At 35.5% G+C, this 27,495-nt stretch overlaps 1 protein-coding gene and 1 pseudogene across 7 annotated transcripts in view; both read right to left on the bottom strand.

Annotated features, from left to right (window-relative positions):
* Window positions 1-27,495, bottom strand: part of ROBO1 (roundabout guidance receptor 1) — a 1,126,854-nt gene that overhangs the window by 296,216 nt on the left and 803,143 nt on the right. The gene's annotated exons all lie outside the window — the stretch shown is intronic.
* On the bottom strand, window positions 11,620-11,717 carry LOC112661952 (U6 spliceosomal RNA; annotated as a pseudogene).

The following is a 27,495-nucleotide window of genomic DNA, read 5'->3' as shown; positions in this document are numbered from 1 at the left end:
TTTCTTTCTTTTCTCTTTCCTTCTATCTATAGAGAGAGCACACACAGATGCACTCACTATAAGAAAGGTACTGTATTTCATACTTAAATATGTTTTAATATTCACAATAAACCTTCAAGAGAGTAGTATTACTCATTTTCAGATGAAGAGATTGAGCCCTGGTGAAGTAAGACAACTTGCCAGCACTCACACAAACAGTAAGTGTTGGAGGCAAAATTTGGATTTGAGTGTCTGAGTGACTTCAAAGCCATGGCTTTAACAACTATGATAGATTGCCTTCTACAGCTAATGGCATGACTGTCAAGACTAGGTATAATGGTTGAACAAGTCAACATCATTCTAATCAAAGTGTAAAAGTGGTATAAATCTGGAAGAGAGGAGCTTTTTTGCTTTGCTTTTTGCTTGTTTCTTGGTTTTGTTTTAGACATACACTATTTAGTATCACCGGCCAAGAACATTCTTATTCTTGAATCCGGAGGTCCTCCCTGCCATATTAGGTCTTCTCTGACAATCATTATGAACAGACCAGCTGTCCAACATCGTTCATAAAATAGTTCCTAATTCACACAGAATCGCTTGCCCTGAACCCCTCTCTCCTGTCTTCTTTAAAAAGCACATGTCACAGCTGCATTTCAGCAAAGCTCAAGTAGTGCCTCATCTGTGAGCCATCTCAATGGACAAGTAACATTTTGAAATGCACACAAAATGGGACCAAGCGTGCCTTACTGTTAATTAAAACCATCCTGACAGCCACGGACTTGGCCTTTATGATCAGCTTCTCTCCATGTTTGCTGAGTTGAGTCAACACATCTGCACCTGTAGGCTGGCTCAAGATGAATCAAATGTGAAAACTCAAGTGATCCTTGAAAAACAGGCAGGCTGGACTCCTTTTTCCTAGGATAAGCAATTCTCTTGTACCAAATATGTATGTGTACATTCAGTCCAATACTTAGAACATCACTATTATTGCCAACAAAGGAACGTTGGACATTCTGATACCTTAAAGCAGCTGTTATCAAATGATCTGGTGTCAGGAGCCTTTTGCACTCTTAAAATTACTGAGAACCCCAAAGCATTTTTATTTATGGGAATCCTATCCACTGATGCAATAATGTTAGAAATTTAAATGGAGAAAAATTTAAAATACTTACTTTAAAATAAAGATAACCTTATTTAATGTCCATACAAATAACATTTTCACAAAAGCTAACTATATTTTCCCAAATATATACAGTGAAAAGAATGGTACTGTTTTACATTTTTGCAGATTTTTTTTAAGATTTTATTTATTTATTCATGAGAGACACAGAGAGAGGCAGAGACACAGGCAGAGGGAGAAGCAGGCTCCATGCAGGATCCCAATGTGGAATTCGATCCCGGGACTTCGGGATCAAACCCTGAGCCAAAGGCAGATGTTCAACTGCTGAGCCACTCAGGCGTCCCTGCTGACTTGTTTTTAATGTTTGGCTTAATGAATAGAGAGCTGGCTGCTATCTATCTGTTCTTACATTCAGTCTCTTACAATACATAATTTTGTTGAAATATGTGAAGAAAAGTAAGCCTCACAAAGACATCTAGGTAGAAAAGGGAGAAGTATCTTAACTGCCTTTTCAAATAATCGTGGATATTCTTATTTTTTACTACACTAACAGTCAACATGTAGTAGTCACTTAAATGTTAGTGACAAAGTGGAATCTGAAAACACATCAACCAACTTTTTGAAACCTATTAGATTAAAATATATTATTTTGCCTTGACCTTTGAATGAATCTTTTACCATGCATGATTTTGACCTTGTGGACTTCCTAAGAGGAACTCTGGACCAAACTTTGAGAATCACTTATGCAAAAAAAAAAAAATAAAATAAAACAAATAAAAAACAAAAAACCCACCTCTGAAAAAAGTATGAATTGAATGAATCTAGCATAGTGACAAAGATGTAGCAATTGTACAAAGAACCTTACAAAAGCATTCAAGATTTCATTTACTACATGGTAGTAGATTTGTGAAGATTAGAAAAGAGGCCCTCCTGGAGACCCAGTCTTACAAACTTGTTCTGGAGAGTAGGGAGTCAGAGGAGACTATAGCCTATGCTCCCTTGGCCAGACTGGTCCTTTCACAGTGAACGAACTATACAATCATATGTGGTGGTCCTAGCTATAATTAATGGAAAGGGCTAGCAATCTACACAGAGTAGAAAAAATAGAAGAAAAACAACTTTGGGGGATCCCTGGGTGGCGCAGTGGTTTAGCGCCTGCCTTTGGCCCAGGGCGCGATCCTGGAGACCCGGGATCGAGTCCCACGTCAGGCTCCCGGTGCATGGAGCCTGCTTCTCCCTCTGCCTGTGTCTCTGCCTCTCTCTCTCTCTCTGTGACTATCATAAATAAATAAAAATTAAAAAAAAAAAAAAGAAAAACAACTTTGCACTTGTGAGCCACAACAGTGATAAAATTCATGTTATTCCTTTATTCTTTCACTTGTGCCATCTATCCATGACAAGTTTGACAATTAAAAGTTCATGATCAGGAGAAATAATATTAGGTTCCAGCACAGGGCTTTTATTTTATGACTTGGGTACTGAGTGGGGGAAAGTAGATACAGAGAAAAACACTGAAAAATAAATAAACCTAACTTGTAAATCATAACAATAAGAGCTTTTTTAAAAAAGTGAACAGTTCCCTTCAGGTAAAAGCAATAAAATTTAAATTTCTAGGCATTTTGACTTTGTTTCATAAAAAAGGTACATACCACCCAAAGAGAGTGCCTTTGGGTCAGTTTAATGAGAATATAATGAGAGTAAGATGGAATAGAAGATTCTAAAATAGCAGATTTCATAAAAACTGAAATAGTTTAAAACTTTTTTCTTTAAAATTTTCAGAGACCACTAATTTTAGCTAGTTTGCATCAACTGAAGAGTATATTAGTGAAGATATTTATAACTAAATTAATATTCAGCAAAAATTAATCTCTATCTCATTGCTCCTTAAATTATCACACCATGCTGTAAGAATGATAAATAATAATAATAAATTGTCATGCCATGCTGCAACCATTATCACATTCAGAATACTCTCTAATTCAATTTATTTATATTTAGTTATAATGAACATCTGACTTTTACCAACATAACTTGCTATCAAGCAAACAAACAAATAACCTAGCTATTTCCTACTATATATGTTGACCAGAGGGCATGTTTTAAAACTATGGTAATTGCTGAGCACCAATGTCTTCAGAGACTTCTTCTGTGTGGTAAATATGCAAGTTTGCAAAACACAGGGTTTATAAATGATGATTCATATGTACTGGAGTTTACCAATAAGTCTGAGTTGCCACTTAAAATGAATATATTAAATGTTGGTCATGAGTAGAAAAATTACTATATTTGGTACTAATTGTGGTTCTTTTTTCCTTTCCACTGTCTGAGCTCATTAGAATCACATGCTGTGCAAATCTCTCCCCTTCGGAAAGTCAGACATGATTGCCCCCCTTATGCCACTAGTTAACATTAAGTTTCACTGTACCAAGAAGCCATGGGCATTGAAAGTACACACTGCAGCAGTGGTAAGGACAGTTTCTATTCCACAGATGAAGAGTATGCAGGAGCTGTGTACTGAACATTAATCTGCACTCTAGAGTTTGCTAAAATTCTTCTAACAGACATTTTTGGTCAGTCTTTCAACATAGATACAATAAAAATGTAAGATGCATTCCATACCCTATTCTAAAAGTCAATTTTAGAGTTTTACTGAAAACGAGCATTAAAACCCAAAAATATAAACACAAAGCTTAAAATAATTCACAGATTTATTTTAATTACAAAAACAATTTAAATTACAGGGATATAGGTGGTAAGGCAAAAAGAAAATCTATTATGATCCACGCTTTTCTTCATAATGATGAATTATGGAACTCTGCATTTCAGGACAGGAAACTGGTGTTTAGCATGAGTATCTCTACCTAAATTTCACTAATGCCCTAGGAAGTCAAATTCTGGTTGCCCCAGATATGTTAGAAATTTATTCCTCTTTAAACAGAAAACTAGGGATCCCTGGGTGGCTCAGTGGTTTAGCACCTGCCTTCGGCCCAGGGCATGATCCTGGAGTCCCAGGATCGAATCCCATATCGGGCTCCCTGCATGGAGCCTGCTCCTCCTCTGCCTGTGTCTCTGCCTCTCTCTTGTCTCTCATGAATAAATAAATAAAATCCTTAAAAAAAATAAACAGAAAACTACATTCACATTAACTTTGAAATTGTTCAGAAAATCAAACTGAGAATTATATATAAAATCACTGTCATATTCACACAAAGGATTAAATTGTAAATCCCATACTGTTTATAAGCATCTATTTACTTGGCTCAAAAAGAAAAACAGAGGCGTCTGCTGGCTGCGTCAGACAAGCATGCAACTCCTGTTCTCAAGGTTATGAGTTTGAGCCCTATGTTGGGTGTAGAGATTACTTAAATAAATGAATAAATAAAAACTTAAAAAAGAAAAAAATGTAGCCAATATGAGTTCTATATTGTTAATAGGATATAACTTTTGCCTAAGAGTCGCAAACCCAAAGATTATCCCTCTAGGAGATAAGAGGTACACATATTATTATGATTTTTTTTTTTTTTTTTTTTTTTAGAGGGGAGGTACATGGGTGCACGGTCTGGGGTAGTGGTGGAGGGGTGGAGAGGGAAAGAGAGAATCCTAAGTAGGCTCCATGCCCAGGACCGAGCCCAATATGGGGCTTGATCTCAGGATCCTGAGATCATAACCTGAGCCAAAACAAAATCAAGAATTGGGACTCTTACCCTACTGAGCCACCCAGCCACCCCAAAAGGTACATGTATTAAACCCAATGAAGTACCTTAAGAATAACAAACACTTTTTCTCTAATTGCATGTTCACCAAAAAACCTTATAATCTGATTTCCTGACAGCAAAAAAATTTACCTGTAGCTGTAAATATTCTAATTTTCTAATAAGCTCAATAAATCATCAAACTGAAAATTAATAAATTGCTATTATCATTTCCTTTTTTTCCTTGAAAAAGGTATTCACTTGACATTTTTATCAATGATATATCAAAGATAAAAAAGCAATTCTGAGAGAAAAATCTAGTCATTTTCTCAGACCACCAGTATATTTTGGTAAATATTTACTTAATTTTGCTATCAGGCATTATGCAATTAAAATAATTTGTAAAGTAACTGTAATAACTATCAATAGTTATTGCTGCTTAACCATTAGGTATCCCAAACTGAACCTAATACTTTAAACTATAAAAACCGATGATGCCACAAAAAAATAATAAAATTATATGACCCTGAAACTCTCCAAAATTTAAGTAATATAAAGCTAAACATTCATAGTAGCATTTCATGAAGACATTAAGTGAAAATATGTGTGTCAAAATACTCTTGAGACTTACTATTATAGTATTTAATATTTTTAAAAAGATTTATTTATTTGATTGAGAGAGACAGAGTGAGAACACATGTGGAGGGGCAGACGCAGAGGGAGAAGAAAAGAAGCAGATTCCCTGCTGAGCCGGGAGCCTGATGTGGAACTCCATCCTAGGACCCATGAGATCTTGACCTGAGCAGAAATTGAAAGTGGGATGCTCAATGGACTGAGATACTCAGGCGCCCCTATACTACTTAATATTAAAGGACTTTATTTTGAAAGAGAGAACAAATGAGGAATATACATTCACACATCTTTAATGTATTAGACAATCAACAGTGTGCATGTGTTTATAAGGGATTCTTCGTGGTCCTATAGAATAAAGTCTTCATTAAATTGAATTTTCAAACCATTTTATGTATTTCAAAGGTGTCACATATTGTTTATATACGTAATAAGTACACTAATGTCAAGAGGTGTGTAAGTTTCTATAGTTTTCTTTTTACTCCTCAGTAAAAGATTACTTTAAATCAGACCTACATTCACCTAAGGAATGGCACTTTTGTAGACTTTATTCCAAGGAAGCAGAAGAAAGTTTCAGTCTTTCCAATCCCACTAATACCAAAACTGATTCAACTCCTAGAAGGGATCAGTGAAAATCTGAAACATCATTAGGTAACTCATAAGAGAGTCGAGTAGAGTCAAATGTGAAGGAAATGTTGAAGAAAACTCCATTGTGGAAGAAGAGGATTAGGACAGAAAGAAATGGGGAGGAGAAATGAAAAGTGGGAGGAAATGCCAGTGGTTTCCTAAATGCCCCTCCCAAATCCATCAAGCAAATGTTTTTACAATGGTTTGCTCATGCACTACAGCAAATATTCTAGGCATCCTTTGGGTAATTTCTTCATTACAGTAGAGGCCATACTTTTGAAAGGTGGTAACTAATTCAAATAGGCTGAAATAACATTTAAAAGTATTTTACAGAGCTGACGTTCCCAGCGTGCCCTCTCTGACCCAGTTTCATCAGCCACACCTGGGAACTCGCCAGGAATGCAAATTCTTAGGCCTAACCCCAGCCCTGCTAACTCAGAAGACCTGCCAACCCAGGGATCAGGCTTGAACAAGCAATCCAGGTGATCTGATACACACTGTAGTTTGAGAACTCCTGTTCTATACTTGAATTACACCCCAGGGAGAAAGTCAGGGCAAAGATCATTTAGTTTTGTCATTGCACTAAATAAAGCCAACTATTGCAAAACCATGAATATAGAAGGAGAAGCTGGCCATTAGAAAACATAGAACTGCAGACATGAAAGTACTTAAAGGAAGTAATAGATACTTAAGCCCCTACTTTGAGACGTTCTGAAATCGAATTTCTGGGAAATAATTATTGACTTCACATTTGTAGTTTTGAAGTCTACTTTTGTAGAGCATACATTTTTTTTTTTTTTTTATGAAATCGATGTATAGCTCCAGCCACAAAATTTACTTATCTGAAATGGAGTGAATATGTAAAAGAGCATTTGGTTTTAATAAACAAGAATTCAGTGCATGTGCTGAACTCTCACTATCCTAGCTCATTCAGTTACTGTGTGAGTACCCTTAGCTCTTTTACAGATAGGGACAGTATTAGTGATACCAATTCCGCAATACTTGGACGAGAGAGATTAGAATAATGCCCAGTGTGCTCCAGGAAACCGCTGATCCTGATCTTACTAAAGTGAGTAAGAATGTCATGCACCAGTAATCTGACCTTTAACCTCACCTTGCCTTTGGGGAATTTTGAGACATACTAAATCAATTGATATGGCCATTACAATCGAAGGCCCTGTCAAAATTTTTACAGTATTTGAAAGGGGTAATTGGAATCTGAAATGAACTGTAAGCAACACAGAACTCCAGTTCTCAATATGCCAGGTATCCAGCAGATTTGATTTCTTCTTTACACTGAATAACAGGAAGCAAGCAAAAATGTTAAAAAAAAACAATTTCCAAGCAGATACTGAGAGAGTCTACTATTATGATTCCAATACATGTCCAATAATCCTTCCAGTAATATAAGAAATGATAGGAGACACATAGCTTTTTTTAAAAATGACTTTAACAAATATCTCCTGATGGTATGAACTAAAGATTTTCCCTGAAAACTTCATAATTTGGGGAATATGGAATATAGGGAAGAGAGTTCTCTTACCTAGTTCAAAGGAAAAATATTTTACAGGAGAGCCGAGTTAAAGATAATCTTTATTTTACATTTAAAAAAACAATTAAATTGAAGCTTAAACTTTTCAAGTTCAAAAACTAAAATATATGTCTTTTTTGTCTGTTTGTTTTGATTTATGCCTGGCCCACAAAGTGCTTTTTGTAGTGGACAGAGAAACAGAATGCTTTTTAACATCAATGTGTGTTTTGAATTATACTAATAAGCGACATATCAGCTGCGAGGTGAGACTACATAGAAAAAGACTGCTTCAGCTTACGGAAAATACCAGCTGTCTCCACTCTGTGAAGATGGATTACCACCTGTCCTGTTATCTTCCAGACACAATACAAGGCACGTTGGCCATTTTAACCAGGATAACTGTACCCATATGTTCTTTAATTCTGGTCTACATGCTGCCTACCATGAAATGTTCCTAATGGATCATTGTAAATAGGAGATTAGCATGGAAGACAGGGTGTTTAAGCAGAGTGTAAGACCCTATCTTATTAAACCTCCTTCCTTGTTCTCAAAACCTCTACGAGCACAAATATTTGTGATAATATCATCAATTTTAGCTAACTAGTAAAAGCATCCAAGCATAAATGGAAAACAGTGAGTTGTGTGTACGTGTTTTTAAAGACACGGGAAGTTCAGGCTACATGTCACAATACATTAAAACATAGATTGCCACTAAAAAAACGCAGCATATTCATTAACCTTTAAAATGATCACATACATAATTTGCTATAAGCAATTTTGCTAGAAATTTCCTCCTTTTCTCACCAAAATGTTACATTACTGAATATACTTAACAGAAAATAGGATCTGAAAAGAATCCGGTTTTTAAAATATGATAGCTGAAAAAAGTTACCTTTATTTGAAAAATAAAATGTATATTTAGAATTATATCAGTCACTGTACTAAGTCTTTAGCCAACAAATGGGGATGGATACATAGGATTTCTACTATGGAATAACTGAAGTAAAAAACATGATCCATTATCAAACACACTATTTATCTGGTCAGCTTAATATGTAACCAATAGTATAACTGAGTTCTGTTTTAGTGTGTTCAGGGGTAACTTGAACTACATAGAATCAAACACAAAGTTGTAGCCCTACTATATTTACATTTAATGCTGGAACCAAATGAGCAATGAACCAAACAACAGGTCCACTAGCAACTGTTTTATATAGTGACCAATATTTGAGACCTCGATTCAGTATGATTAGATCCTAAATATTAACTAATAACCTAAAATAATGCAAAAAATTATTAAAACAGGCTGCACAGTATATTTAAAATCGCAAAAATAAAATAAAATTGCATTGCTTCATTTTAGACTAACCAGAAAGATAAAATAAACTCAAATATAATCTCTCCACCATAAATAGTCAAAAATTTCAGTCCTGATGGAGGAAATAATAGATTGATATTTGCAGGTGTATTTAGTCTTACATTGTTGAGTTCTGATTCATATTAGTCAAATATTTTATTTCTTTCAATTTGTGAAATGCTAGAATTCCTAATTAAACTTTGAAATAAAAAGAATAGGGAGAAGCAAATAGAGATTAAAGGAACACATCACAAAAGCTTTCTTGATTTACAAAACTTTTCTTAAAGGAAAGCAGAAAGCTATTGTAATGGTTAAAGACAGAGCCCTTTTATGTGTGCAGATGGGAAGTGTTCCTAGAGAGGGTCATATTTCCTTAGGCTAGACCAAGAAAACTTAACTGCCCCAGGCTTGGAGTTTGATGGTGAGAACAATTCATTCATTGAGCGCTAAGATTCAGTAATCAAAGTATGAGGACAAGGGTGTGATTTTCATCTTATATAAGGACAAGTGACTACCAACCAATTCAAAGGAAACAAATGAGAAAAAAAAAAAAAAAAGGAAACAAATGGCAGTAAGAAAATGGAATCTCCTGTATGGCTGGGATTTTTAAATGTATGGTCCCTTCTTCATTCAGTTTTAAATTTCATTTTGTACAAACTGACTATATAATAAGCCAGAAACATACACTCTGACAGTTTCCAACAACAGTTTCATGCTATATTTTAAAAATCTCTTAAAAAATCACAAAGGATAAAACTACTTGCATCAAAAATTCAAAAAGATATGCTAAGTGTAGAAATTTATCAAATATTTTTAACATCAACATTCACAACATGAAAACGCATGCAAATTTAAAGGTAACAGTTACATTATTTTTTTTCAAATAATACTTCACTCAGTGCATGCAGTAAGCCTTGTTGAATAGTTTAATTTTAGAAGGGGCTTGGGGTACCTGGGTGGCTCAGTCAGTTAAGCTTCTGCCTTGGGCTCCGGTCATAATCCCCAGGTCCTGCTCACTGAGAGCCTGTCAGTTAAGTGTCTGCCTTTGGTTTTAAGTCATGCTCTTGGGGTCCTGGGATGGAGATCCACAAAGGGCTCCTTGCTCAGAGGGGAGTCCGCTTTGCCCTCTCCCTCTGCCCCTCCCCGCTGCTCATTTTCTCTAATAAATAAATAAAATCTTCAAAAAGAAGAGGCTTAAGAGCCAGATAGAAAAGCTGAATATATTTAATATACATATTTATCCCATCCATTTGACATACCTTTCAGACTCCAATAGCCCTCATCCTCTATAACTATTTGTGACACTACCACAATTCTCAATGAATGACCAGAAGAATCAATAATATGCATCCATATTTTTACTAAATGTAACTTGCTTGGTTTTTAACATTAACCTTGGAAATAGTGCAATGGCTTACAATATCCATTTAATTTTACCTACTTAAACTTAACTAAAATCTTAGGTAAAAATGGAGAAAATTCATTTTAAAGATATGTAGTATTTAAAAATGGCAACTGTTATGAAAAATGCCAAATTAACCATCTGTTCTACCTGAAAATTATTCTCTTAAAGAATCAGCACAGAACACTTACAAATAAGCCTATTACCTTTTTTCATTATTTTTTACTGGGTGTTTAGTTGAAACAAGACAAACAAAACACTGACAAACTGGAAAGACAAAGGGGGTATAAAAAAAGAGGCCCCACCATTGCACACATTACAATTAAAAAAAATATATTCACCTCTTCTAACAAGGTCAAAATTAGCCTTTACACTTTGGGCCCCCGGAAACATAATGCTCAAAAATATAGAACTGACAGTGGCCTACATTCAGATTTACTCAAAATTCTAAAGGTGCCAAATAATAAGAAACACCTAGAATTTTCTAAAGGATTTTTACAATTCTAAAATTATTTAAAATTTGGGGAAGATAAAAAGAAAAAAATAGCATTACGTGTTTCTGATTTGATTTTAACCCACTTCTATCAAAGGTTCAAAGATGTTTATATTCAATTTCTGTTTAAAATTAAATTTATAATCCTCATGCTCAATTTCAAGCAAAATCACAATGAAAAATATAGATCATATGACTATTGGTTCTTGTCTGGTATAACTCATTCCCAGTATTTTTACATCCTGACTGATAATTTTTCCCTCCCACATCTTTATTTTATTTGTGACAGACTTAAAAATATTTTTCTACAAGGGCACCTGGGTGGCTCAGTCAGTTAAGCATCTGCCTTCGACTCAGGTCATGATCCCAGGGTCCTGAGACTGAGCCCCACATCCGCTCCCTGCCTATGTGTTCTCTCTCTCTCTCTCTCAAATAAATATAAATAAATAAATCTTATTTTTTTTCTACATTATAACCCTTATTGAGAGGCTCAATTCCTAAAGTAAAATTATAGACTATATCCAAAATATGCTTTTAAATATTTGTATGGAAAAACCTTGATTTATAAAACATCAAGTGGGAATACATTCAGATCATTCTTTTCCCAAGGTGATCTCTTCTAAATGAAAGAGTTTAGAATTGGATCTATAAGTAATACTGTTTATCTATAATCTCTCTCTCTCTTTTTTTCTTTTTTGACAGAGGAATTGGGAATGGGCATTAAACCGGATGGATCACTTCACTTACAAAGTCTCTTTCTCCACCCATAGATGATATCAGAGAAGAATAAAAATATGGAACGTTTCACAAATCTGTGTACCATCCTTACCATGCTAATCTTCTCTGTATGGTTCCAATTTTAAATATGGGCTGCCAAAATGAGCACTATCTAACTTCCTTATGTATCTGTCTTATAAGAGTTGTGACTATGAAGAGGTATGGTACTATTAACAACTAGGGCTACAGTTTCTTTAAAAAAAAATATTTTTATTTATTTTTTATTTATTTATGATAGTCACACAGAGAGAGAGAGAGGCAGAGACATAGGCAGAGGGAGAAGCAGGCTCCATGCACCGGGAGCCTGACGTGGGATTCGATCCCGGGTCTCCAGGATCGCGCCCTGGGCCAAAGGCAGGCGCTAAACCACTGCGCCACCCAGGAATCCCCAGGGCTACAGTTTCTAATACTAATTAAATAGTGTAGCTTCCAGGAGTTACAGTCCTGCTTACCCAGAGTCCAAACAGACATTACTAGTTGGCTTCAGGTACTCTCTTTTTGAAAAAAAGAAAAAGAAAAGACAGATGTACAAATAAAAGTTTATTTATATCCATCTTCTCTGAATTAGTCAGAACACGAAAGCCTCCACTGTGAACTTTATTATATAAGTGTACCTCGAGAAGAAAGACTTAAGCATTAGCAAACCAGTTAAAAAAATCTAAAATTGACAATGTTCACCTTGAGTTCTGAGGCTGCACCATTGAATATTCATATCCTAATCAATCATGATAATATCAATAGTCAGAATTTCTCTTTTAAAAGTAAATCCGGGATCCCTGGGTGGCGCAGTGGTTTGGCGCCTGCCTTTGGCCCAGGGCGGGATCCTGGAGACCCGGGATCGAATCCCACGTCGGGCTCCCGGTGCATGGAGCCTGCTTCTCCCTTTGTCTATGTCTCTGCCTCTCTCTCTCTCTCTCTCTCTCTCTCTCTGTGTGACTATCATAAATAAATAAAATTTAAAAAAAAATAAATAAAATAAAAAATAAAAGTAAATCCAAGGGATGCTTGGATGGCTCAGCGGTTGGGTGCCTGTCTTGGGCCTAGTGCGTGATGATCCTGGCGTCCCTGGATCCTGGAGTCCTGCATCGGGCTCCCTGCATGGAGCTTGCTTCTCTCTCGGCCTACGTCTCTGCCTCTCTCTCTGTGTGTCTCTCATGAATGAATGAATGAATGAATGAATAAATAAATAAATGTAAATCTAAAATATTCTGTATCAAAAAGGATATTACCTCTTGGAAAAAATAAGTATGTCTAAATTAAGAAAAGATTAAGCTAAGTTATACAAATTGAGGCTGTTTATTTTGCCTTTGATGTCATATTAAATATAAATGTAATTTGTTGAGGGTGGCCAATTGTTTTATACCTACAAATATGATTAACTTTATAAAATCTGAATTTCATCATCATTCTTCAGCTGTAATAAAGAAAAAAGCAAACGTATTAAAGGAAAGACTGTTAAAACTCCAATTTGAATAAATCCTTAGTCATCTTGAACCTTTAAACAGGCCTTTGGCATAAACTCAGATCATGTCCCAGTAAGATAATTTCTCTGGGGACATATCATTCACTCAGCTTTGAAGGATTCCTCTTAGACAGATTGATCTGGCCTATTAACAATTCTAATTCAAAGAATCCAAATAAGAAAGCAAGCAAAAAGGAAATAACTGTTTTTTTTCCCCCAGCTCTGTTTCCATTCAAAAAATATCTTCCTTCTTTTTATCCTTTCCTATGCAACCTCTCACTAATGTTGCTAAACAGCAGAAGCTATTATACAAGACAGAGCCCAGAATAACTCCATGATTGTTATATTTTTTTAGATACACAGCACAGTTCTCTTCTGCCCATAGGCTTTCAGCACACATCAATTGATGTTGAGTAATACTTGATAATAAGTTAAATATAAAGCATCATGTTGTGAGCACCAAAGTCTATTGGTAGCAGATTTTTACACAACTATGAAAAGAACACACATATATGGTAAACCATTTATAGAAAAAAATTATAAAATAATTTTAATTTATTCCTTCTCCTGTGATATAAAGTTAATTATGTTAATGACATTTACATCTATAAATGGAAAAGAAATTAGTGAAAATCCCATCTTGCAAAGAGAAATATGTAAATATTTTGGAATGCTTAGGTCCATAAAAGAAACCAGAGTATTAAAAGTGATGATGAAAAAAAATAAAAATAAAAAATAAAAGTGATGAGAGAAAAAATAAATAAATAAAAGTGATGAGAGAAATGTGTGAAAACCCATGTTGGAAGAACAGCTCGGAAAAGTTATTAACCAGAAAAAGTTCTAGCATGGAGAATATGGTAACTTATTGGTTATTAAATGTGGTTCAATAGATAAATAAATATGGTTCAATTTAGAGAACTAAAATTAGCTATAAATTTGATGCTTTTAACAATTAAAGATAAACCATTACTCCTTATTTGACAATTTTTGGGTTTTGTTTCATGTAAATTTGCAGCAATCTTTCTTAATTCAGTGCCTGCTTACTCTTTAGGGTATATTAAAAAAAAAAAAAAATCACCAGGTACTCTGTGGTAGGGCAGCCAAAAGAAATAAAACATCGGCTCCATGAGATCCCAGCTTTTTTTCTTGAACTTTATGAGTTCAGACTGTTGATTGTCATTTGTCTTCTTAGAGAGTATACCAGTGAAGTTGGGCACAATACATCTTGTACATCCTTCATACCTTTTTTTTGTTGTTGTTCATGAGAGACAGAGAGAGAGGCAGAGACACAGGCAAAGGGAGAAGCAGGCTCCATGCAGGGAGCCCGATGCAGGACTCGATCCCGAGTCTCCAGGATCACGCCCTGAGCCGAAGGCAGGCGCTAAACCGGCTGAGCCACCCGGGAATCCCCTCCTTCATACCTTTACAGAACCTCATGCAGAAAAGAATTTTCATGGATCCTGAGCTGACCACCATAAAATATTCAGATATGAAAATAGAAAGTACCTGGCAACTGTCCTAATTTGGGTATGTATATCTAATTCTCCACCACATGCTCCTGCAACCAATTTACTGATCATTATGGTTCTTTCAGGAGCAGAGGAACATTACCACATTGACATGATCCTTCATATACTTAACACATACTTTACTTATTTTACTGAAAAGGTCAATGATACACTGACATGTTCTCTCTGAAACTATCACATCAAAGTAAACTATGACTACTGCCCTCTGACACAAAATTTATGTCTTTCAATGCTATCAATTTGTGTTTGGTTTTCCCAATGTCTATTATATCTGACACTGGAGAGATCGTGGCCACCTGAGCTTCAAGCAGCCTCAAGGGAGTCCTCAGAAGTGAAGCTTCTGTGGATCCTCCAAGCAGGGGAATTCATACATTTTCTAGGTGGGATAGTCAAGATCAGATGGAAATACTGGGACTTTCACGTTACTGAACTTAGCCAGAGATGATAACTCCAATTTTTTATGCTGAAGGCTTATATGTTGACTTTGATAACATAAAACAAGATTAAGCATACATTAAGTAGAATCAAAGTAAATGAGCCTAACACAAAGCTGAAAACATCACAAGAACAATCTCATCAACAGGAGAGAAAGGGAAGCGGTATGTGTTCACAATGTAAGCCAACTGAAGCTTTACTGCTTCCCAGCTATTTACTTAGTGGATTGCCCTGTCAATATCTCAGCTTTAAAAGATTACCTCTGCCTTGTCAGAAGATCCCATGTATTGATCTCTCCTGAACACACCAGACATGTTCTTTTAAGGGGTCATACTGGGAATGGTTTCTTTACTTGAAGTTGTTTTTTTTTTTTTTCCCAAGTTTTTATTTAAATTCCAGTTAGTTAACATACAGTGCAATATTAGTTTCAGGAGTAGAATTTAGTGATTCATCACTTACCTATAACACCCAGGACTCATCACAACTGCCCTCCTTGATCCCCATCACCCATCTAACCCATCCCCCTCTGCCCACCTCCCCTCCAGCAAACTTCAGTTTGTTCTCTATAGTTGAGAGTCTGTCTTCTGGTTTGCCATCCCCTCTCTCTCTCTCTCTCTCTTTTTTTTTCCATCTTTTTTTTCATATTTTGTTTCTTAAATTCCACATGAGTAAAATCATGGCATTTGCTTTTCTCTGACTGAGGAAGTCATTTTATCTTTATATATCACAAGAAATTGAGGGAAGTATAGGTAAAATTTCTTAACCTTATTAAAAAACAATAAAGACAAAAAGAAAGAACACTAACCAAGTATCAATTTATCTCCTCCTTTTAGCCCATTTCAAGTTTTATTTGGGGAGCGTATTTTTAAGTATACTAATTTTATAACAGTTTGGTTTCTCAATAATGCATAGACATCAATGCCACAGCTTAATCCTAAATGTAAAATGTGTTGATAGTGAACCAGTTGACCATGGCTGAGTAAAAAGTAAGATTTTCATGTATGAAAAGGATTTGCATGTAAAACTTAACATTTTACTGGTTCTTATCTATAACTACAGATTAAGAAAACAGAAATATATAAACTGAAAATTCTATATTTTAGAACCTACTGACTGCCACATGAACAGTTACCTTAACAAAGGAAGTAAATGTATATCAAGCTTTGGCATCATTATGTGAGAAGGTAATTGTCTCACATATAAAATGGATTTGTCTTAAGTTTCACATTCATGATTAAGAATCTCTCATGATTAAGAAGACTCATTAAGTGTGAGAAGCAAAAGAGCATCAGGATTATGAGCATGGGCAAAGATATTTAAACTACCTGGGCCTTGATTTCATCTAAAAAGGGTAATAACATACCTACTTCATTGAGTTTTTGTGAGGATTAAGTAAATTAATATGTGTAAAACAGAGTTTGGCACATAGCCCACATTCAGAAGTACTGGTTATTACTATAATTAATATGGCCTTCTACCTCAACTTCTTCAAATTAGAACAAAACAAAACAAAACTTAGATTGTATTCTATAATACAATTATAGAATTACAGTTTTACTAAGAGCCAATTTATCTCACTAAGTTAAATACGAAATAGAAATAAGTTATGTTAGCTTGAATATTAAAATTCAATATTCTTCTTCCTCTGGGTCTGTTCAGAATTTCAGTGGCAATATTCCATATACATAAACACAATTTCCATTGCTAAGTACTCTCTCTTTGGTGCTTAAAAAGCTTCCAAACAGCCAGGACTGTACTTAAGCAGTTTGATTAGCCCCTTATGTCAGATAAATGAACAGTTTTGTGTAAACATTAAGTGAAATATGGGTCATTGTGAAATGAGAGATTCTCTGTAGTATAATAAATGTCCCAAATGGAATGTCTCTAAAATAATATGATTCTGTCTTCAAAATAAATCCACTTTTTAAAAAGTCAGAATTTTTGGGATATAAGTATAAAAAGAAAAAGGTTATCAGTGGTATAATACAAATGGGCATGTTTCACATGCCAAATTCATAACAGTTCACTCGAACACTTGTAAACAAGGAATGAAATCTGGCACAGACAGTTAAATTTTCCAAACAACTATTACATAAAGGGAAGACACAGTACATGTAAGAAAAAAAAAAAAAACACCAGTTCTGCCCATATAATGAATTAAATATATAAAGGACAAGCTACGTTTTCATAGAACTAACGCATAAAAGGCTAGTCAACAAATAAATGCTGTGAGAATATAATCCAAAACTAAGGTTAAAGCTGTCCTTCAGGAATAAAGACCAAAATATCTCTGACAGAAACATTTCTTCCACCTGCACATCACCAAGTAAAACTGTCTGGGAAACATGGAGGAATGCACCTTCCTTTTATTTTTTTCAAGATTTTATTTTTAAGTAATCTCTACACCCCATAGGAGGATTGAGCTCACAACCCCAAGAACAAGAGTCGCACTAAGCAACTCCAACTGACCAAGCCAGGCTCCTCAGGAACACCCCTTCTGAAAGCAGGCTTATCATCCCTGCAAAATATGATCATGGCCTACACTCACTCACTAATTTGCCCTGGGCACGCAAATCCACATCCCCAGGCTAAAAAACTAAAAATATCAATTAAATAAAAATACACAGTCTTATAAAAAAGTGTAATTTTAAAGAAAGTCTCATAGAAGTGGTCATTAGAGCAAATTAAATTTAAAACCCTCTCCCTCTCCTTCCTCTTCCTCTCCTATCTTTCTTTCAGATACTAAGACAGTACAATTTTGCAAAAGCATAAGAAATATCAGAAGTTCTGAAGACATCATTGATTAGTTAATAAAGATAACCCCCTCTCATCTGTACATTGCCTATCTCTAACCAGTCCAAATTACTTTCCAATAGTTAACCAATTATGCAATTATTATGTAAGATACCAAGTAGCAGTGCCTATTTGTAGATAAGAAAATTAAGTCATAGAGGTTAGAAGGTACTATCAGGCCTTTAGGCAAGTCCCAGAAAATCAATTCCTAGCATTAAACTTACATAGCGTTCATTCACCGAACATTTCAGATACTTGTCAGGCATTGTTCTAGATCAGCAGTGATAGTGACAAGCTCCTTGTCCTCATGCAGCACACACAGCAGGAAGAAAAATCAATGGTAAAGATATATATCGCTAGTCACATGATCCCAACCTTGTTTTCTGTTTCTTTTTTTCTTTTTTTCTTTTTGGTTTTTTTTTTTTTTTTTTTGCAAGTTATTTACTGCTAAAGGGGAAAAGAACTGGATTAATATCTCCTTTTTCCCAGATGATGCACAAAGCATTGTAGGTTATCAATGGACAGATTCCAGGTTCTTGAGCTGAAGGGAGAACAAACTCTGGGAGATGTGTGTAGCGCTTCTCTAAAGTAGCCTCTTCCTTTGTACCAAACCAAGTTTATTAAGGGGAGAAAAGATGGTGAGATTGGGAAGAGGGGGGTAAGACAGCACCCCTTGTTCCAGAAGAAATCAATCCTCTTTCATCTCTTCCTCTCATCAACTCAAGTTGCCTAAGAATACGGTCCCTCTAGGTCCTTGGCCTCTGCACCTAGACGAGCATCAGGAACTCAACAGCTTTCACTAAGAACTGATTGCCCGAGGTCGTCAGATATGTGAATGAAAGAAATAGTCCTGTGAAATACAGACTTGATCTGTTTTCTGTGGATTCAGTGAGCTGTATTTTTAAATTGCTAAATACTGTCATTTACAACAGTTACATGTTATATACTTCATATTAAAAGGAAGCTGGAGGAGCAGGTGTTACTAGGTCAAAAAACAGACGTTTTATTTACTCATTATAAAATATATTACTTATAAACTGAGAAAATGGTGCTTTGAATAATAAAATGGAGTGATTATAAAGACATTCACACTCAAGTTTTCCAATGTATACTTAGCATCTTAAAATGTGACATAGTTACATCTAAACTTCAATCTATAAAATAATTTCAAATTAAATATTAATCAAAGGTACAGTTATACCAAATCAATTTCATGCATTGCCATTTTAAAGGATGAAGGCAAACTGAAGTATAAATTATTTATAAGAAAAAATAACCCACAATAACATTGAGCTAATTATCACAGTAACTGTAGCATTCAGGGCAAGAATAGAGGAAGACGATTTCTTTGTTCATATTTTTCCTAGCCAAAATTTCATGAATAAATCATATGCTTCAACCATATTTTTAAGAATCTAAAGAAGACTTGAGTCTGACATTCTTTTAAAACATTAAAAAGGAGCTTTAACTGAATCCATAATAGCATATAAAAATATTTCCTCAATTTGTGTGTGTGTGTATGAGTTTCACTGTGTGTATATATTTTCCAACTTCAGTAAAAATCCTTCTAAAATTGGAGCCATTTCAGTGTAGCCACTATGGAAAATGGTATGGAGGTTCCTCAAAAAATTAAAAATAGAACTTACATAAGATCCAGCAATTCAAATTCCAGGTATTTATGAAGGAAATGAAATTGCTACCTCGAAGAGATATCTATACTTCTATGTTCACTTCAGCATTATTTACAAAGGCCAAGACATGGAAACAACCTATGAGCGAACAAATAAAATAAATATGGTGTCTGTGTCTGTATTTCTCCACACACACAATGGAATGTTTTTCAGCCACAAAAAGGAAGGGAATCTTGTCATATGCAACAGCATAGAGAGACCTTGAGGGCATCATGTTAAGTGAAATAAATTAGAGAAGAGAAAACAAACTCACAGATACAGGGAACAGATTAAGGGGTACTAGAGGTGGGGGTGGGGTGAAGGCAGAGGGGTGGGGAAAATTAGATGAAGTTGCTCAAAAACGACAAACCTCCAATTATTAGAGATGTAAGTCCTAGGGATATAAGGGTATAGTATGATGACTATAGTTACCAACACTCCGTTGCATATTTGAAAGTCGCTAAGAGAATAGATCTTACAAGTTCTTATCACAAGAAAAAATATATATAATTATATATAGTGAGAGATGTTAGCTAAACTTATTGTGGTAATCATTTTGCAATATACACATGTATCAAATCATTATGTTGTTTACCTAAAAGTAACATTTTATATGTCAATTACATCTCAATAAGATTAGTTAATAAATTAATTAATTAAATTGAAACCATTTCACTTAAATTAACATTCCTTCCATCCACCCCCAGTAGCACTGTTATGGCTTAGAAAATAGTTTTCAGCATGAGTCAGTCAAAAGAATTACCAATGTAAAGGACTGTGTCCAATGTTAAGGTCTGTGTCCTTTTAGGGTCTAGGGTTTGTGCCTTAATTTAAGAAAAAGCAGAAAGAGTGCTCTAAAATTTTGTAATATTTAACATGTTTGTTTTATACTTACATGAAAAACATTTAGATTTTTAAATATTAATATTAAATCTTTCTATCAATGTTTTTATTTTATTAATTTTTAAATCTAACAAAATAAAGACAAAAATCTGAATTCTAAAGTTTTTGGAAGGTTTCTCTGTTGGTCATGCATCATAACTGATGTTCAAGCAGTATATGTTAGATTAGTAATACAAACACTATACAATTAAATATAAATGTTAATGGATAGTCTGTTCCACAAAAATTATCTTAATGTAGGGTAGAGAGTGATGCTTATTTTTACTGAACTATATTCATACACATTTCTTTTTCAATATCCCTGCACAGTATTCAGTACTTGGTTTAAATTCTAAAACTTAATTTCATTCTATGTATGTTAAATTTTATAGTCCAAGCTAATGATCAGAAATATGGTATTAAATAAATGAATATTGTACTTGAAACTCTTTTTAGAAAAATTAGCTGAGATGTACAATCATGGACTTGACTTGTCACTGGAATTGATTCTAGGGGAAAAAATGTTTCTAATGAGGGAAGGGGAAAAAAGAGTGAGGGATAAAACACACCAGGCTCAAAACTACAGAGTATGTGTGCAATCTCTCATTTCTACTGAGGAAACAAAATGCCAAATTGTACATTAGCACCTTTGAACATAAAGAAAACATTTTTTTTCATGATTGTTGGTTGGTTATGATCATTATACAGAATTGTTTACTGATGGAGATGTAGCAATAATACACCCTTGGTGACCTGTCCTAGATACTACAAGTTACACACAGTGTTTAGAATTAAGTGGGAAATACAATCTAATTACAATATAGGTGTTACATGCAATATGATAAAGGAATATAGGAAGGGAGGTGTGAGTAAGGTTGATTAGTGATAGGGGTAGCTGGGGCAATACGCAGAAAAGGAGGCTGAGAGTAAAGGATGGCTCTCCTGAGCTCTGAGACAATAAACACTTTTTTTCAGACCAAAGGGATGAGGTGAAGAGAGAGTTCTAGACCATAAAGCCAGGATCACACTGATACTGGCAAATCATTTTTTTTTAATTTTACTTATTTATTTATTCATGAGAGACACACACAGAGAGAGGCAGAGACACAGGCAGAGGGAGAAGCAGGCTCCATGCAGGAAGCCTGATGTGGGACTCGATCCCAGGACTCCAGAATCATGGCCTGGGCCGAAGGCAGGCACTAAACCGCTGAGCCACTCAGGGATCCCCCCCAGCAAATCATTTTAAAGAATGTAGACTTCAGGGACCTTCAAGAATCTCTGAGTGAGCAATCAAGAGAGATCCTTGCAAATCATTTAAGAGTTTAGACTTGGGACTCCTGCTCAGGTGACTGCCTTCAGCTCAGGTTTTGATCCTGGGATCAAGCCCCAAGCCCATGTGGCTCCCTGCTCAGTGGGGAGGCTGCTTCCCTCTCTTCCTTGGCCCTTTCCACCCACTCATGCTCTTTCTCTCATTCTCTCTCTCTCAAATAAATAAATAAAATCTTTAAAAAAGAAAATAAAGAGTTTAGACTTTAAGGGCATTGAAAATCTCTGAGTGAGCAATCAAGAAGGACAGATCAGATTTTCACTCGCAAAAGAGTATTCCAGTTATCTAGGTGAGAAATGATGGTGACACCAATTAGAAGAATAGTGAGGGGGATGGAGATAAATGGAAAAATTCTAAAGCTATTCAGGACACATCATCAGCTAGGCCCGAGGATCAATGGATGCGAACAGATGGAAAGAAAGTACAAAAGAAGTAATCTCGGGTCTCTGGTCTGGAGGGCTGGATTGATGGCGCTATCCTTTCCATAGCTAGGAAAAAATAGTAGAAAGGCAGGGATGGAAAGGAAGATGGTTTAAGTCTTATATTGGACATTTGAGCTGGAGGTACTACCAGGACCTACCAAAGGAGCTGGGTGTATTGGTCCAGTCTAGAGATAAGACAACAGGAGTAAATCTGGACAATAGTTTTCGGTCAATCCAGACGTAGGTATGGCCATTCAGAGTAAGTCACAGAGTAAAAAAGAGAAGAATAAACACTCCATTAGGGGATCCCTGGGTGGCTCAGTGGTTTAGCACCTGCCTTTGGCCCAGGGCGCGATCCTGGAGTCCTGGGATCGAGTCCCGCATCAGGCTCCTGGCATGGAGTCTGCTTCTCCCTCCTACTGTGTCTCCGCCTCTCTCTCTCTCTCTATGTCTATCATAAATAATAAATAAATAAATATTTTAAAAAATAAACACTCCATTAACTTGAACATTTCAGTGATAAGGCTGAAAGACTCAGCCAGATAAAGAAGAAAATCAATAGCCTGTATCTGGTGGACCTTACTAGTTGCCTACTACATATCATTCTCTGTTCTTTCTTTCAACAAAATACCAAATTTTGTTTGGGGAAGAAATGGGTTGGTTAAAAATATCTCTCCTTGCTAAAAACAAACAAACAAAAACAACAACAACAACAACAAAAAAAAACACAAAACTATAGGCTCAAAGTGGAGTCACTTGTCCCCAGGACAACAAATCAAGACTCACATGCAGTGAGTCAACCTCTCCAGGAATGGAATTCTAAGCCAATAAATCTAAAATTATCTGGTCAGTACTAATGAGATAATCTGTCACAGGGACCCTCTCCATTCCTCAAAGGAAGATGAGGTAATGTGTGCGATTAAGACCCCCTGTCCTTCCTCCTTATGGAAGGTGACCTTGCCAGAAACAATTCTTCCTTTTCTTTAGCTAATAACTACTGGCCCCACCCTATAAAAACCTTCCATTTGTTGTTACAACCCCTAGAGTTATCTTTATGCTTGCCATTTGGGATGCTGCCTGATTCATTAATCACTTAATAAAATCAATTAGATCTTCCCAGTTACTCCCTTGAATTTTGTTTTTGAACATCACACATCTTTGAAACTAAAGGTGGCCACATGACACAATTCTAGCCAATGAAATGTAATAGAATTCTACTGGGTGAGATTTCCAGAAATATACTGTTGTCCTGATTTTTTTCAAAAAGGGTGGGTGGGGGGAGCTGCTGATTTTTTATATTCCTCCTTTTAGTATAGCACAGAAAGGTGACATTAAGAGGTAGAGCCATTACCTTATCACTGTGGGACCCAGGAAATTTAACAAAAATCCCCTAGCCCTGGACAAGCAGAGCAGGATTAACTCCATTTTGTGCAGCACCCTCCACCTCCTGTATGACCCCCACATGACCTGCTTATTGCTTAAGGCGCTGCCCCACCCTAGTCAGGCCGCTGGGCACACCCTTATCAGAAATCAGCTCATAACAATGTAACCCCGCCTTGTGCCCACCCAAACTGTGCACCAATTCTGACCAAAATAATAGGCCAGCTCAAATAGATACTATAGGGTAAAATGTGATTCAATTGGCCACCTGCGTTTGGACCGACATGACTGTGCAACTTCCAGCGTATGTTACAATCCCATTGGCCACTGGCCCCTATAAAGCTGCTATGCCTCTTAGTCTCGGGGTCCAAGTCCCTGCTCCCCTGTGTCGGGTGCACTTGGACCCAAGCTCGAGCTTGTAAATAAACCCTCGTGTGTTTGCATCAGTGTCGGCTCCTTGGTGGTTTCTCGGATTCGCAGTCTTGGGCACAACAATAACCACAAGGAGGAAAACCATACTAAGGCTGGCAAAGCAGAAAAACAGAAGGAAGCTGGATTCGTGATGGCTTCTTGGAACCACCAACCTTTCACTGTATAGTCTTCCCCCAGAATCAAATTTAAACCTGTCTATTAAATTGCTTGACTTTGGTTACATGCAGTAGGATATAATCTGGATCTAGTTGGGTGCCATGAAATTCTGGGAAAGTGAACATTTCCCAAAGGAGGTCAGTTGTGTCAAATGCTCACAAGAGGTAAATTGTATCCATTATAGAAAGCAACATTTAGAAAGCTGAGGTCAAAACTATTAACAGTAATATGATATTAGTGAGAGCGAAGGGTAAGGCCACACACAATGCTTAGCACCTCTTTGCAAAGTTTTGGTAAAGCAACATATTTAAATTGCCTATGTTTGTAATATTGAATGGATCCCTGTTATAGCCTTAACATACTGATGTAGAAGAAAACATTCCTGGAAGAAAAAAAATAAAAATAGAATAGTATATTATATTCTTACTCTTATGTTCTTGAAACAAAGGAACTATGTAGATAAATAACTACAAACCTGAATTGGAGACATGCAGACCCTTTTGAAATTGTATGGCCACCCCCACAGGACACCAAATTCTAATTTTTACCCAAAATGCATTCTGAGAAAACAAATTATTCTCTGAAAAAATATTTTGGCATTCCATATAAATGTGGGAATTGTAGTAATTTAGATCCTCTCATGCTTCACAGAATTCATTAATATTTTAAAGCCTCTGAAGTCTTACAGGAAAGAGATATATATATATAAAAGTTTGTTTAAAGACTTCTTTTACAAATTATTTTTTAACAGCTTACAGAAATACTTTACTGGAACGTATTTTGAGAAAAGCCACAATGAAATATTTAAATGCTAACCATGCCAATGACAATAACTTTATAAACCCTCAAAAAATATATTTATCATAAAAGACATACCATGCACTGATATATGAAGGCAATACAACATTTAACAAATATTTATATGGATTTTAAGTACATTTATGTATGAGAGGATGCCTGACTCTGGGAACGAAAAACTCATTCTGAATGTAACCATATATGGCATTAGTTGCTCAGCCTTCAGTTACTTGCAATGAAGAGAGACATCCTTTGGAACCACAGAAAAGGAAGGAGTACACCTAGCTAGTAATGTGCCCAGCATAGTAAATAGCACATGATATAAGAGTTACCATACATACACAGTGCTTTATCAACCAGACACACTTCTAAGCGTTTTGTATATAATCAATTTATTTAATCCTCCTCAAATCTCTCTAAGGTAAGTAGAATTAATACCCTCCTTTTACAGGAGAGGGAACTGAAGTATAAAGAGGTTAGTTTAATCACCAGGGTCACAGAGCTATGCTAAATGAACATTTACTGGATTTGTTGAGAACAAAATTAATGACAGAATTAGTTGTAACTAATTCTATACAAATTATATATGTACAAACATATATGTAAATGCAAAATACATATTTGTATACATATATGCAAATTACATACATACAAATTCTATTCATAACTGTAATGAGTGTCCATAATGTACTCAATGGTTAAAAATCATTGTACAGGGTTAAGAGAACCCATCACATTCAAACAACACCAACTCCTCTTGAAATAGATCATAAGAAATGCATGATTGATTATTCACCTAAGGTTGATAATTAAAATTTTGACAGAGGCTTAAAGAAATAACCAACACAGTTCAAAAACAAAAAAAAAGGGATCCCTGGGTGGCGCAGCGGTTTGGCGCTTGCCTTTGGCTCAGGGCACGATCCTGGAGACCCGGGATTGAATCCCACATCGGGCTCCCGATTCATGGAGCCTGCTTTTCTCTCTGCCTGTGTCTCTGCCTCTCTCTCTCTCTCTCTCTGTGTGACTATCATAAATAAATTAAAAAAAAAAATTTAAAAAAAAAAAAAAAAGAGAGAGAGAGACTTTAGTGGTAATTAATGGAAGGAAGAAAAGAAAAAAGAAAACAAAAGAAAAGAAAACAAAAGAGAAAAAGCAACGAATTAAGAAAACTATGTTAAGGAATTGACTTTATTACCTCCCCCTGTTACACACTATGACCACAGAATTCTGAGTTTCTTCAAGTTTTTAGTTTTTGGTGATTTAGGCACAAGATGAGAGGACAGGAGTTAAAGGCAACTGTCAACATGTTCTCAATCCTCTGACCACAGAAATATTTCTCCTCTCCTGTGGAATTTTGGCTCTTTGCTACTTTCTTTCCTGAGGTAGCCCCAAAGGAAAATATGCTATAATCATATTTTCCAAGAATTCCCTTAAGCAAGATTCAACAAGGTTACAACCTGTCCTACGTTTTCATTTTAGAACTGAGGAAGTCACTTGGGTAAGCTATGACAAGTGCTGAGTTATGTGATCAAAATGCTCTCAGTGTCCTTCTACATCAAACACAGACTCCTAATCCATTTTCTGGTGTCTGACAGAGATAAGAATCTGATAAAATGGTAACTTAATGTGACTCAATCTAGATAAAGTACAGTATTATGTGGTAAAGAGATACAGGGTGATGGAGAGGGAAAGATTGAGAAAGAATATAAATCCTAGGGGGAAAGGATGTCCTTTCCCATTTTCTTTTTAACTTCTTGGCTTTTCTTCTAAGTTTTACTCCATCATTTACTTCATAAAATTAAAAGTGTCCCCACTCAGGCATACTAAATAACTTGGTCATAAACTTTTATTTCTCTTGACAAGTATAAAATGTCACAGGTGCTATTAAACCTAAATTTAGACCTTAGGTTAAATATGACTTAAAATGTTACTAAAGCTACAATTTCCATTTCGGAAATACTAAGAGACTGAGATTAGAAAGTGTCTTATACTCAGAAACCTAAATTAAACATCAGATATAATTTATTAAAAATTAGTCTCCACTTAATAACTATCTTCAAACATATAAGCTGCTATATTAAAAAATGGCTTATCTATTATCACTTAGCATATAAAAAGAAAGACTTCCACAGCGTAGGGTTTAAGTAAATTAAAGTAATAACTTTGTGTTAACATATGCTGATGCATGTAAGGGGTACTGATGATAGAGGCTAGATAATCTCTGGCTCCGAACAAATGATCTTTAGATAATTTAAACTAAAAGTCAGAGGAGCAGAGTAAATGACTTCCAAATGACCCTTCCAGCATGGTTCTATTCTTATTAATAAATTACAGTTTTTCTATAGTTTTCGTTTTAGAAAATGTAAAGTAAAACAGCCACACACACATACACACACACACACACACACACACACACACACACAGCATTTCACTTCTGGATTATGTGAGGTAAATAAAGCCTTCCATGAATTTACAAAAAACACCCAAGATATAGTTCATGTATTACTTTCCTTAATAAGCAATGTGGATACTGATAAAGTTTTGAGTATCCTGTTCTTTGATTAATATGCCACTATCTGTAAATATTCATACATAGTAAAC

Source organism: Canis lupus, chromosome 31, assembly GCF_003254725.2.
Source record: "Canis lupus dingo isolate Sandy chromosome 31, ASM325472v2, whole genome shotgun sequence".
Lineage (NCBI taxonomy): Eukaryota > Metazoa > Chordata > Mammalia > Carnivora > Canidae > Canis > Canis lupus.
Note: the sequence above shows the minus strand (reverse complement) of the source record. Positions and strands in the feature narration are given on the sequence as shown.